Here is a 14453-nt window from a genome sequence, read left to right as displayed (position 1 = left end):
GAAGCAGGCACTTCTATTCTTAGTCCTCCTGGAACAAGGCCAATGTTAAGGCAGGAAATAAAGACTCAGAATTTGGGAGTGTAGGGAAGTAACTGCCTCCTTTATGGGGACCTTGAAGATTTGGGGAACCAACCATATTCCTGCTGTGAGGAGGCTGGCCCTTGCCCTATGGTAGCAACAGAGAGGAGTCCAGAAGTCAAACCCAGGGCCTGGGGAATCTGAGCAAAGTACTAGATTTTACGTTTCTCTCTGTTGTAATCCTCTTATCTCTGAGTCTTTAGTTTCAGCCTAGCCTGCATCATCACAGTCGGGGAATGGGGAGAGGGTCTGTACAGTCTGTGCTGAGACAGAGTAGTGGGCCTTGTGAAGCCATACCCTGAGGGAAATCAAACCCTGCGTGAAACATGTATTTAGCAGCAGGAGCTCTGAGGCAGAGCCAGGCAGCTGGTTGAGGCGGAAAGTACGGGAGAAATGGGTTTAGGGTGGACCAAGTAAACACTCCCCATGGATCCCAGAAATAACTCTGAAGGGCAACTTGATAAAGCCTGGATGCCTTGAAGTCAAGTAGGACAGGGGTTCAAACTGCAGTGATTGGAGTATTAAACAAAAGCATGAGTTCATGAGCTGGCATAGTCTGACATACCCAAGGATACTAGTACCTGCTTCATTCACCTGAAAAGGGCCTAATATTACAGTCAGGTCTTACTAAATGTAGCTATTATCAAGTTAAGTGAAATTGATTGGTCTCTGAGCTGCCTTCTTGCCCAGAAGTTCTGTGAGTCTATGGGGTTCTGAAAGCACCACTGGAGTCAGCCTGACTTTGAGTGTCCATCAGTTCCCCCCACCACATCCTCTTCACTCACCAGCCTGAAATGTGGAAATGCTGGAATGTTGCAGATCATGTAGCCAGAGCAGTGTTGTAAGTCATTAGGAGTCATTCTTAAGTGGAGAGAAGCTCGTACTTCAGATAGTCATATTTTTTGGAAATTATAGTTCTGAGGTCTCCCTCGTTGAAGGAGAGCCAAGTCCCATTTATCTTGTGACATGCTGAAATATTGTTTAAGCATGTGTTAAAAGCAGAGGAGACATTTTAGGAGAAGCACACACAAAAAAATCCTCAGTTTCAAAACAGCAAAACAATATAAATCTTTCTTGAAATTTAAACAAGAACAGATCAGGCCATTTTATGGGACAAGGTCAAAGAGCCATGTGGCAGACTGTATTTTCCAAACATGTCTACAACAACATTTCTCCTCCTACTTGCTCTTCCTATGATGACACTTTGACTCTTCTTTCTTTGAAAGATGAGGTCTATGTCTTATCTCCTTGAATCTGGGCAGGCTTGTGACTTTAGGTGAAATAATATTATGCTACTTCTGAGCCTAGGACATAAAAGGTGATCGTTTCCATCTGGTTCTTGTGGGATGCTCATCTTGGAACGTGTATTAATTATCTCTTGCTGTGTAACAAATCACCCCAAAACATAGCAGTTTAAAACAATACATATATCTACTCCACAGTTTCTGTGAGTCAGGAATTCAACAATGTCTTCTCTGGGTCCTCTCCTTCAGGGTCTCTCAAAAGGCCACGATCAAGGTTTAGGATGGGGTTCAGATCTCATCTGAGAGCTCAATTGGGGAAGGATCTGCTTCCAAGGTCACTTATGTAGTTGCTGGTGAGATTTAGTTATCTGAGGCTGTTGGACTGAGGGTCTCAGCTCCCCACTGGCTGTTGGCCAGGGGCAGCCTCAATTCCTTGCCATGTGGGCCCTTCCAACATGGCAGCTTGCTTCACCAAAACCAGCAAGAGAGTCTGCTCATGGGACAGAGGTCACAATATTTGGAAACTTGATCATAGAAGAAATATCCCCTTAACATTGCTGTATTATACTGGTCACAAGCAAGTTGCTCAAGGAGAGGGGATTGCAGAACACCATGAATACCAGGAGGTAGGATTCATGGAGGGTCATCTTAGTGGCTTCTTACCACAGGAACTAACCACCATGCTGTGAGAAAACCCAGATGGGGAGGCTGCATGTAGATACTCCAACTGATACCCTTAGCTGAACTATTAGCTGACAGCAAGCATCAATCACCAGACATATAACTAAAAGAGCCTTCAGATAATTTCAGCTCCCCAGCCATCAAATAACCTTTAGCCTTTGAGACTTCCCAGCAAAGGCTCAAGGCAATGTGAAGCAGAAACAAGCTGTCCCTGCTATGCCCTTTCTGAATTCCTGACCTATATAATCCACAAGGGAAATAAATTGGTTGTTATTTTACACCAATAAGTAGTAAACGGAACTAGCCACATATCTTGAAGCTTCATTCCTCACCTGGTTGGACTCTGTGAAATGCCCATTGCACAATTTTTGCAACTGGATTGATATCACATTTTAGTCCAAAGTTTGCAAACTGAGAATATTCCGAGAGTCCACACATATTTAGAAAACCCTGAAACTTGCTGGTTCCCATAAACACTACTTTCTTTTAGCTCATCCGATAAGGGAAACACCCTACCTTGGGTGGATTTCCTGTAGCAGCAGTTTGTAAAATGCCTCCAAGGGACATGAGACAAATGGAGTTTTCCCCCAACTCACTTCTGGGATGCTGCTCAGATGTCATCACCGAGGGCATATTCCTGAATCAGACAGGGTGTTCTAAACCTTCTCATCAGTTCATTTTGAATAGGACAGTTATGGTAGTTGGTCTGGCATGAACTATGCAGCAGAAAAATTCTGCATACTTTTCATTTACACATGTGTATTAAGGTAGAAAAAAATTAGAATTATTTTAACATCTGGCACTAGAATTCCTCTATGGAGGGAAGTGCCTTTGTTTGGAAGAGTTTGACAAAGTAGAGGCAGAAGAATGCTTTCTCCTTACCCCAGCCTTTCTGCATGAGATAAGGCAAGGAATTTTTTTCTGACTTCAGAAAAAGTGGGGAGAGGAAAGAACAGAGGAGAGAGAGGGGAGAGGGAAGGCAGTGGAACCAGAGGAGTATGTGAGGGTCGGTGCAGTCAGGGTTGCTGCAGTGTTAGCTCAATAGAGGAAACCATCACAAAGGGGTGGCCCAAAAGGAAACCAGGAATGTCCAATGAGGATTTTTAGATCGTTGTGCAATGGGTGATAGAACCTCCTTCTTGTGATACCCTCAAGATTTCCAGCAAAGTCTACTAAGTTCATATATGGTTTGCGTAAGATTTTTCCCCCATCCCCTGAAAGGGCTAAATTTTGTGCCTGGATTGGTGGGGTGCAGAAGAAAGACTATATTCGAAGAACATTAGCCCCTGAAACAGATCAAGTCATGAGAATATAAGTGGCAGCGATATTCACAGAAATCCTAGAGAAAGCTTTAGACTTTCACAGTCCATGGCAGTGTGGGTTTTTAGTAGATGTTACCCCACCCTCATGACGCAGGGAAACCCCAGCAGACACGTGGGCTCCCTGTGCAATTTTTTTTTTTTAATCATTTTATTGAGATATATTCACATACCACGCAGTCATACAAAACAAATCGTACTTTCGATTGTTTACAGTACCATTACATAGTTGTACATTCATCACCTAAATCAATCTCTGACACCTTCATTAGCACACACACAAAAATAACAAGAATAATAATTAGAGTGAAAAAGAGCAATTGAAGTAAAAAAGAACACTGGGTACCTTTGTCTGTTTGTTTCCTTCCCCTATTTTTCTACTCATCCATCCATAAACTAGACAAAGTGGAGTGTGGTCCTTATGGCTTTCCCAATCCCATTGTCACCCCTCATAAGCTACATTTTTATACATCTGTCTTCGAGATTCATGGGTTCTGGGTTGTAGTTTGATAGTTTCAGGTATCCACCACCAGCTACCCCAATTCTTTAGAACCTAAAAAGGTTTGTCTAAAGTGTGCGTAAGAGTGCCCACCAGAGTGACCTCTCGGCTCCTTTTGGAATCTCTCTGCCACTGAAGCTTATTTCATTTCCTTTCACATCCCCCTTTTGGTCAAGAAGATGTTCTCCATCCCACGATGCCGGGTCTACATTCCTCCCCGGGAGTCATATTTCACGTTGCCAGGGAGATTCACTCCCCTGGGTGTCTGATCCCACGTAGGGGGGAGGGCAGTGATTTCACCTTTCAAGTTGGCTTCCCTGTGCATTTTTATGTGTCAGGCCTAGCCTAGATCCTGGCCTCTATGTCCTGCTTCTATTTTCCACCCCTTCTCTCCCTCTGGCCTAGATATGTGACCCCTGGCATGCACTTATTGGTACAGCCCTGCTCCAGATCCCTGGCCATTCTGCAGAAGTAGGAGGCATGTAACTAGATCTAGACTGATGGTCTAGGGCTTCAAATAAAGTCAGCTTTGCCACTCAGACTTTCCTGACATCATGCCCCAGTCTTGAAAACTGGTATGTATCTTATTCCTAAATCCTGGGGCCTTCTCTCTTTCCCCACCCTGGGGGCCTCAGGACTTGTAACTGGACTTCTGCCTTGGAATCTCTTCCTAAATTTCTTCTCTGGTATCCCATCAGCTGGTTTCTTCCTACTGAGGAACCTTGGGTCCTAAGCCTAGATCTATCACAAACTTTCTGTTTGACCTTTGTAAAGTCATTTTTACTCTGGCTATTGTTTTCCTCACCTGTAAAACACTGGGTTTGGAAAGGTGATTATTAATTCAGGCTGGCTTGGGTACAACTTATTCTGGCTCCTCAGCAACATGGGCTAGATGGAATGAGTCTTGGGAGTTGACTGGTCCTTTCAGGGGCTATAAAGCCAGGTTGGAGCAGTGTTTGTGATTGCAGGGGTCCATCAGGTATTAGGGTGCAGCCAGGGAGTGTAAAGTAGGGACAGGCACGGCATCTTGGTTTTTGAACCTGGGCCATTGAACACACAGACTCAACCAGTGGCTGGGTGTTGTGGAGCAGAGTCTAGCCCCACTGGGAGGAGATGCTGGCCAGACTAAGGTAGGGATCAGAACCGCAGGCACACCCAAATCAAGAGGGCTTGAGTTCAGGGCAAGACTCAGTTGTCAGTGGGCAATGAAAGGTAGGGAAACTGAGGATGAAGTTCAGATATATGGACTGAATCAATCTAGCTGGCAGGTTGTGACTAAGAGGGCATGGGGATGGAATTGGGACAAGATGGGGGTTCATGATGACAGTCTGTGGAGGCATGAAAATAGGTGTGCCTAGAAGCAGATTTTAAAAGCAGTTTCTTTTCAAAACAATTTTTTGTACTACCTGATAAGTATCTTGATTCACCATGGCAATAGCTGCAGTAAAATCGGCCGTATCAAACAGAACTATACTGAAACATTTATTTCCAATCCAAAATGGAGCTTTATATTGCATTTGTCATAAATCTACATATTCTTTTCCAGCTGACTATAATTGCAAAGTAGAGCTTGCTTTGACATCCAATGGCAGGACAATAGTATGCTACCACCCCTCTGTGGATATTCCATATAAACATACAAAACCTATCCCTCAATCAGATTCTGTGCATAATAATAAAACACATGACCAAGTGCTGAAAAACAGATTAGAAGAAAAAAGATGAACATCTTGAGCAAGAACACATGATAGAACAACTTAGCAAAATGTTCTTTACTACAAAGCACTGTTGGTATCCTTATGAACAGTATCACAGTTTTCATAGGAACCTGAATCCCCCAAAAGACACTTGATTTTCAGGTTTTCATTAGGAATCAGAGAGAAATGTTATCTTTTGCCTAATTTGCCATTTGAGAAAATGTAATCTGGTGTATTTACTAATATGTTATATAGTAAAATAGTAATAAAATATCTTTTCATGTATTAAAAGAGAGAGAGAGAGAGACCATGAGGATTACATGTAACTTACTTGTTTGCTGGTTTGAGGGCTACAAGATTATTTCTTGGCCCCTCTATTTGTTGGTGCAGTTGAGATTCCTTAGGTTTTCCCTTTTCTATTCAAGGCTGCACCAGACACCTACTCCTGAATGGGCTAAACCTGACTACAGAGGGGTATGCATTGCTGATACCAGAACCCTCCAGGCAAAAAATTCAAGAGTTCCATGAAAAGTCTTAGACATATCATGAGGGACATCCTGGTGAGGAAAAACCACAGCAAACTTCATGTTCTCAGAGAATCTGGGCCAATGCACATCTGGAATGTGCCTTGGTCAGGACATGACACATATTTATCGAGTTCATCTAGTGTGGGGGAGAGAAACCACAGGGCCTGACACACTGTAGACCTCAAGAAAGGCTGGTTAAATGAATGAAATATGCAAGCTACATAAAATGAATAGGAAAGACTGATGATTGAGAGAAAGGAGAGAATAGCAGCGATCCCGGGAAATAATTCCATTTCCCTCATGTGATCCTTACCATCAACAGCTGAGACTTCACCTCTCCCCCATAATAAGAAAAATAATTCTCAAAACACATTTTCAGATTAGAGATCGCCAGAGACAGAGATGTTCCTACCCTTGACCCAGTAACCCCTCTCTGGGGATTCTATCATAAGGAAATAATTAAACAAAAAACAAAAAGCCAAGTGCACAAAGGTACTTATGACAACATTATCTGAGCCACCAGAAAAATGGAAACAGAAAAATGGAGTCAATTAATCTGGAAAATTCCTAGAAGAGAAATTACCGGGTTAAAAGGGACAATAAGGGACAGATTGAGTAAATTTTGGTACATCTTCTCAGTGGAATATTCTGAAACCATTAAAATGATTACTGTGAAGATTATGTACCACACATGGAAAATGCAAAATTAATAATTTCATAAAAAAGTAGTACATAAAATGCTGCATACATTATTTGTGCAAATGTGTTGGATGTTCTTCCTTGTTTCAGCTAATTTGATTTTGTCTGAGTTCCTGTCACTGTGGTTAGATTCCAAAAGAAATACAAATGGCACTTTAGAATATCTGATGTTCTCTACCCCAGCTCTGATTTTTAAAATGATACATACTGGAATTCTAGGAGGAAGACAGCAATGGGGCAGCATAGTTTTTGAATTTTCCTTAATCACCATTATGGTAGATTGAATTATGTACCCCAGTTTTGAAAGGTTCTTAATCTTAATCTGCATTCCTGTGGATGTGAACCCATTGTAAATAGGGTCTCTTGAAGGTGTTATTTTAGTTGAGGTGTGGCCCAGATGAAATGAGAGTGGGCCTTAATCTGATTCCTGGAGCCCTTTACAAGCAGAATAAATTCAGGCGTAGTCAGAGAAAGCTACAGGGAGGAGCTGGAAGCTGGAAGGGAAAGGAGAGCACATCATGATGTGAAGTGAGGTGGGGATACAAGGCAAGGAACCCCAAGGATCACTGGCAGTCATTATCAACATGTTTTCGACTTTGGGGGGAAAGCATAGCCTTGCCGATGAGTTGATTTGGGGCTTCCAGTCTCAAAACTGTGAGCCAACAAGTTCCCATTGTTTAAGCCAACACTTTGTGTGGTATAGGGACCTAGGGGCAACCTTTACAACAAAAGTAGGTGACAAAATGTAAGTACACTTGGCTAGGAAGTGTTATGGGTATCTATGTAGGAGAAAGCAGAGGAAAGCAACAGGGTATCTGACGGACCTGAGAAATCAGGGGAAAACGTCTGGCATGATGAAAAGCATGGAGGGACAATTAGAGAGCAGCAGCTAAAACTGGATGGAGTTGGACCACTCCAATAATGGATGGGTGCAAAGGGCTTAGGGTGAGGCTTAAAGAGAGTGGAGCTCCTATGGACAGAAACTCTTGAAACTGAGGAGCCTGTGTACCATTTAGAGACGGGCCCCACACAAACAGCAGCTTCCAGGAGCCAAACCAAAATTGAACAACGTAAGAACAAAAGAAACTAAAAGATGAGAAGGTTCAGATAAAAGTGGGGAAGGAGAAAAGAGTTAAAAAAAAACAAAACAACAAAACCATAATTTTTTAAAAATAAACTTTTCAGAATGCCATTTTTGATACTATGTGAAAACAACAGAAGAGGGAGCTCTGCAAAGTTAGAAAACCCGTTTGAATCAAAATTCAACAGAGCTAAATTCATACTAACATGACCAATAGAAAAGTTCCTGGGTTGAAAATACTATGAGAAAAAAGAATAAACAGCAGGATGAGTTCCCCACAGACCATAATAGCACGCTACAGAGACAAGCTCAAAAAGAAGATTAAAATATAGCATTCTATTTTAAAACAAGAGACAAAAGAACAACATAAATCAGAATTAGAAAAATTCCAAAATGAGATGATGAAACTAAAGAAAGAATAAGAAACTATGGGAAAATTCATTTTAGAAATGAAGACCAAGAAGAAAATGCAGCAACAAATAATGCCTTAAGAGAAATAGAGGGAGATAGGGAGGAATCTTCTAAAAATAGACTTTTAATTTTGTAATAATTTTAGATTTATAGAAAAGTTGCAAAGATAGTACAGAGAGTTCCTGTGTATCTTTTTTTTTTTTCCTGTGTATCTTTCACATAGCTTACCCCAACCTTAACATAACCATGATGCATGTGTCAAAACTAAAAATAATATTGGTAAAATATTGCTAACTAAACTGCGGTGTTTATTTGGATGGTTACCAGGTTTTTTTTGTTTTTTTTTTTTACTAATGTGCTTTTTAAAAAACTTTTTATTATGAAATAATTTCAAATTTACGGACAGTTGCAAAAAATAATATGAACCCCATTCAGAAAACTCTAACATACCCCGCCACACCCAGATATCCAGATCCACTAATTTTTTCCCTTGCAATTATATTGAGATATAGTCACAAACCATACAATCATCCAAACTATATAATCAGTTGTTCACAGTATCATCATATAGTTGTGAAATCCACCAATTTTAACATTTTGCCCCTTTGTTTTATCCCTCCTTCCTATCTACCTACCTACCTACCTACCTACCTGCTTTCTGAATATTTGAGAGCAGATTGCACATATCATATTCCTTGAACACATAATATTTCCATGTTCATTTCCTATGAACAAGTATATTCACTTAGTTAATCACTTTAAGTGTAGTTATCAAGTTCAAGAAATTTAACATTGATATAAAGCTAACATTCTATATTTCAATTTTGTTATGTCCCAGTAATGTCCTTTTGAGCCTTTTCTCCTCCATTCTTAGATCCCATCCAGTATCATGTATTGCATTTAATTATCATAATCTCTTTAGTTTCTCTGTATTTCTTTTTTTAAATTGTGGAAACATACATATATAACCTAAATCTTCCTATCCCAACCCCTCCCAAGCATAGCATTCAGTGGGATTGATTGCATTCACAATGTTGCAGTACCCTCATGACCATCCAGTAATAGAACCTTCCCTTCTCCCCAAAAACAAACTCTACACTCATTTCCCCATTTTTTTAACAGTTGTATACTATACCATTGAATGGATACTACAATTTATCGAGCAATTTCCTATCGATTGATATTTAGATAATTTCCATTTACTTATGTAATAACAATAAATAAAAAGGAGTAGCATTGTACATATACTTTTTAACATAGATACAAGGATATCAGTAGAATACATTCCTAGAAGAGGAATTGCTAGATTAAAAGGTGTGTGCATTTATAATTTTTAAATATTGTCTAGTTGCTACCCATAGAGGCTGTACTAGTGTACACTACCATAAGCCATGGACGAGAGTGCCTGTTTACCTACACTGTTATCAATATCAGGTTTACAAGCTTTTTGATTGTTCGCATTCTAGTGGGTAAAAAATTATATCTCATTGTTTCAGTTCACATTTCATTATGATTGAAGGTTTTTACAGCTCTTCTTTCCTATTATTTTATTTGAAAGTTATCTTGGAATTTTAAGATATGGTACTAATAACAAAGGTATAGCATTGATAAACAATGATTTTGTCTTCTCAGCACCTCTTGTTTCTGTTTTATGACTTCCTTATTGCATTGGCCTTAACTTCTAGAGCAATATTAAATAATACTGGTGAGGCTCAGTATCTTTTTTTGGTTACTGATTTTAATGGAACAGTCTATAAGACTTCAGTTTTAAGTAAGATATTACTACTCTTCATTATGCTAAGATACAATCCTGCTGCTCCTAGATGTTTAAAAGTTAAGGAAAACAAAAATGAAAATGCAACACTCATTTCATTTTAGCAAAAACTTTTCAGAATATATGTTTGGGTAATTTATTTTTCTTACTGATGAACTGTATAATATGAATACATTTCCCAACCTCAAACTATCCTTACATTGCTAGAATAAATCTTGCTTTACTATCATGAATGATTGTATGTAAATATATAATTTTTTTTCTTTATTAGAGAAGTTGTGGGTTTACAGAACAATCGTATGTAAAATACAGAATTCCCATACACTACTCCACCACCAACACCTTGCATTGGTGTGGAATATTTGTTACAACTGAAAAGAAGCACATTTTTATAACTGTACTGTTAACTCTAGTCCATGGTTTAACTTAGGATTCACTGTTTGTGTAGTGTAGTTCCATGGATTTTTTGAAAACACATATTCTGTTACCATATATACAACCTAACATTTCCTTTTTCACCACATTCAGATCTATGCTTCAGTGCAGTTAATTGCATTCACAATGTTGTGCTGTCATCACCACCATCCATTACCAAAACATTTCCACCGTTCCAAATAGGAACCCTGTACATTTTAAGCCTTAAATTCCATTCCCTATCCCCACCCCATCCCTTGGCAACCTAGTGGATGATTTTTTAATGTTATTAATTCAGTTTGTTAATATTTTTTTCAGAATTTTTCTGTCCACATTCAAGAGTGAGATGTCCGCGTTTTGTGTATGTGCTGTTCTTGACAGGTTTGTTTTTTTTTTTTTTAATCTGGGTTAGGATGACCTCATAAAATGAACTGGACAGCTTTTCTTTTTTAACTTTTTTTTGCGCAAATTCCTCTCTGCTCTCCTGGCCCAGGGAGAATGGGGCTGGCCCCTGTTCAGACCTGCTCCAGGACCCCTGGTGACCGCCAGCATGTTCCTGGCTCTCTTTGCAACTCTTGGTTGTGGTGTCTCTGGCATCTCTCAGCTTCTCCTTCATTCTGACTTCCCAAAGTGCTGCCCTAGCAACTACACTTCAACCTGAGCTGGCCTTTGCGTGAACCCAAGGGAGGGGATTTCCTTGGCAGATGGAGGTTCTCCGGGTGCCCCTCCCACTTCCTCCAGGAGCTCTCCCAGCTGCAGTTCTTAGTTCTCTCCTGGGCTTTGCCTCCAGCTCTTTGCTGCCCCCATCTGCCCTCAGGCCACCACATCTGTCCTTGTCATGGCTTCCTGCAGCCAGGGGCACTGAGATTGGGACTCCTCGATGTCTTGAAGCCCTTGGGAGTTCTCCAGAGCAGTTAGTTTAAAGGGAGTGCTACAATAAGACAGTTATTTTAGCTGCTTCTGAAGAAAGGGGATGCTAAAATAAATCCAGAGCCTGGACCCTGCCCTGTTGGGGGAAACTCAAATCTCATCTTTGCCAAAGGAAACTCTCTGCTGTGGTTTCCGATCCTGATATGGTCTGGACCACGGTGAAAACAAAATACGAATATGGTGTCCCCAGAGAGAGTTGTGGCCCAGGAGGTGTCTGTGTACTCACGCCTCGGCCCCCATGTTACTTTCCTGTCCTTTCCTGCTCCCCGAGACAACGTACTTGTCCAGCTTTCTGTTCAGCTGCCCACTGGGAATGACATAAAATCGTGAGGCCTGAGTCATGCTGTGAAATGTCTGGCTCAGGCTGATCACTTCCCTGCCATCCCCCTGGCACCAGCTAAGGCCACAGAGAGGCACTTTTTATAAGTACGTAATTCTTTAACATTTAATCCCACCTTGTGGTTAAATGGCAAAAAAAGTGTTGGGCAGATTTGAGTTTGAATCCTGGGTATGCCAGTTACCAGCTTAGGCAAGTAACTTAATCTCTTTGAGCTAAGCTTCTTCATTTCCAAAATAGAAAAATAACAGATATATTTGTTGGGTTGTTGTGAGATAATAATGTATGTAAAGCACTTGGCCTAATTCTATAGATATTAGCTAAAGCTCTTCCTTATACTGATTATCATTATACATCTTCTCAGAATCAAGGTAACTCATGAGCTGATACTCAAGGCTGTCTACAATCAGTTTTCAAGTTGTCTTTCTAGACTTATCTTCCACTGCTCCATTACACATACTCTATTATCAGCCAAATTTTCACCTCCTTGCCTTTGTTCATGCTATCCTCCCGTCTGATCACTGTTTGCTGAGAATCTTCCCAACTGTCAAGCCCCAAGTTAAATATCACACAACCCATTCTGAGTTCTTTCTCCCTCCTCCTGGAGCAACTACCATTGTAACTGTTTTCAGACTAGAGGTAGGAGGACAGATTTGCCTTGACAATGTAATTAATGTCAATGTTCACGACTAATGTCCTGAATCTCCCCTCCTGGAGAGTGCCTCAGGCCTTAGTGGCACAGGTGGCTCCAGAATTTCTATGTTGGACGGTGTTGGAGGTGATCTGGTGGAAGGGGGAGCTAGAAGTCTTGTTTTGCACACTGATGACACTTATATGAGGGTGGCTTAGGGGGTGGGGTTAAGAGGTTGGGATCTGATGGCATTGGCCTTGCTCATAGACCATGGGTATTTCCTAACCTTTTAAGTGATCACATGAGTCCACCAGCCTGGCAAATAACTAAACAAGCCCTAATTTGAGCAGTTATTGGAAAGTGAGGATGCAAACCAAAATGCGAGGTCATGTGGAGTCTGCAGAGAGGCAAGCAGAGTGTTACAATGTTTTGGGTTACAACCATCTCCAGGTCTTTTTGGGAAAGGCCTGCTGGGTCGATAGAATGCTTAGGCTAGGTTCTGTGGGGTGGGCCTGTTAGTGAGGGTGAGCACTTGAGAATTTCAGGAGTTGAACTTATAGTCGAAAGGGAGAGAACTGGGGCCCAGGCAGGAAAGGAAATTACTTCTCCAGGGACCTCGTAGGTGATGGGAGCTGGGCCTGGATCCCTCCATCAAAAACCATGGAGGGGTGGTCACATTAGGGCCAGGGGTGTAACCCTCTCTGGGAAGGGGGATAGGGGCTCCTCTCAGGGATCCAAAAGGGCCTGGGCCATACTTTGGAACATGGGGTTGGGCAGCAATGTGACCTGGATCTAGGCATGCTCCCTCTCGATCAAATAGCTGGGTGAGGGAGGTGTACAGAGTAAGGGGAAGGCCAGGGAATGATCGAGGGCTGAGGCAGAGGACCCAGGACATGCGTGATCCTTTGGACTGTTGTAGGAGGCTGCAGAGGATGAACTGAGCTCAGAGGTGAGGCAGTGACCAGCAGACAACCTTTTGGAGCACAGCCTTGGAAAGCCTTATTTCGCCAGACTTCAGTCAAGCCCCCAGGACCCAGCCCTAGTCCCCTCCCTGCCTTTCTCTCCAAAAATAATCGCTTCTCTTTCAGAATTTGAAGAATCATTATTGCTGTTTGCCAAATATTTCCAGTTCTCCTCCTCTTCCAGCCACATGATAGAACTGTATTTCCTGGCTCCCTTATGGCCGGGTGGAGCCAAAGCATCTATTTCTGACCACTGAGTTATGGCTAGAAGGGACACACATCACTTCCGGGCCAGAGCATTTAATTGCTTATATGAGACCACTGAGAGATCTCTTTCTGCCCGTAGTTCGGGCAATGTTCATCATGTTGGCTGGCCTAGTAGCCTGGGTTCCCAAGTGCGGAGATGTGGAGCCGAGCCCCAACCATGGACAGGAAGCTTGAGAAGAACATAAACCTCTTTAGTTACAAACAATTTCTTTCAACCCTACCTTGCTGAGGATCCAGATCTGCCTCTGTGCCTTCTGATTGACTTCTGCCCTCTGTCCTATTATTTCTTTTCCTGGTTCTCCTGGGCCCTAGTCCTACCTTTTCATTGTTTAGCTCCATTTTCAGGGCCCCTCAGGCCCTCACAGTGTCCCTTCTTTTACCACGGAAAAAAGCAACTGCCCTCAGGCAAGGCGGTAGAGGCTGAAGCAGGAGACAGAAGAGGGTATGTGGTAGCAACTTTGAAGACAGCCCACAGTGATCTCTACCTGCTGGGATTCACCCCCTTTTGTGGTGTTTTTCCACTCTACTAAAGTGGGTCTCTGTGAGTAGTAGAAAACAGCAGAAGTGATGGTACGTCATCTCCAAGATTAGGTTGTAAAAGATTGCAGTTTCCATCTTGATCCTTGTCTCTGTTTCGGATGATTTGCTGTGGGGGAAGCCATGTCAGGAGCAGCTCTCTGGAGAGGCCCATGTGGCAAGGAGCTCAAGCCTGCTGCCAACAGCCATGTGGGTAAGCTTGAAAGTGGATCCTCCAGACCCAGTCAGGCCTCATACGACTCCAGCCCATGCCGAGTCCCTGACTGCAGGCTTGTGACTCTGAGACCAAGAGTCTGAGGCCAAGACGGAGACTCCAAGGTCTCAGTTGGACTCTGAGTTAGTACCTCTTCTAAGCCATTCCTGGA

The 14453-nt window shown here is 42.1% G+C and overlaps 1 pseudogene; it reads left to right on the top strand.

Moving 5' to 3' along the window:
• Positions 1-5249: 5249 nt before the first annotated feature.
• On the top strand, positions 5250-5673 carry LOC119536968 (annotated as a pseudogene).
• The last annotated feature ends 8780 nt before the right edge of the window (positions 5674-14453 follow it).

The sequence above is a fragment of the Choloepus didactylus genome, chromosome 6 (genome assembly GCF_015220235.1).
Source record: "Choloepus didactylus isolate mChoDid1 chromosome 6, mChoDid1.pri, whole genome shotgun sequence".
Taxonomy (NCBI): domain Eukaryota; kingdom Metazoa; phylum Chordata; class Mammalia; order Pilosa; family Megalonychidae; genus Choloepus; species Choloepus didactylus.
The sequence above is the reverse complement of the archived record's forward strand: the minus strand, read 5'-3'. Positions and strand labels throughout refer to the sequence as shown.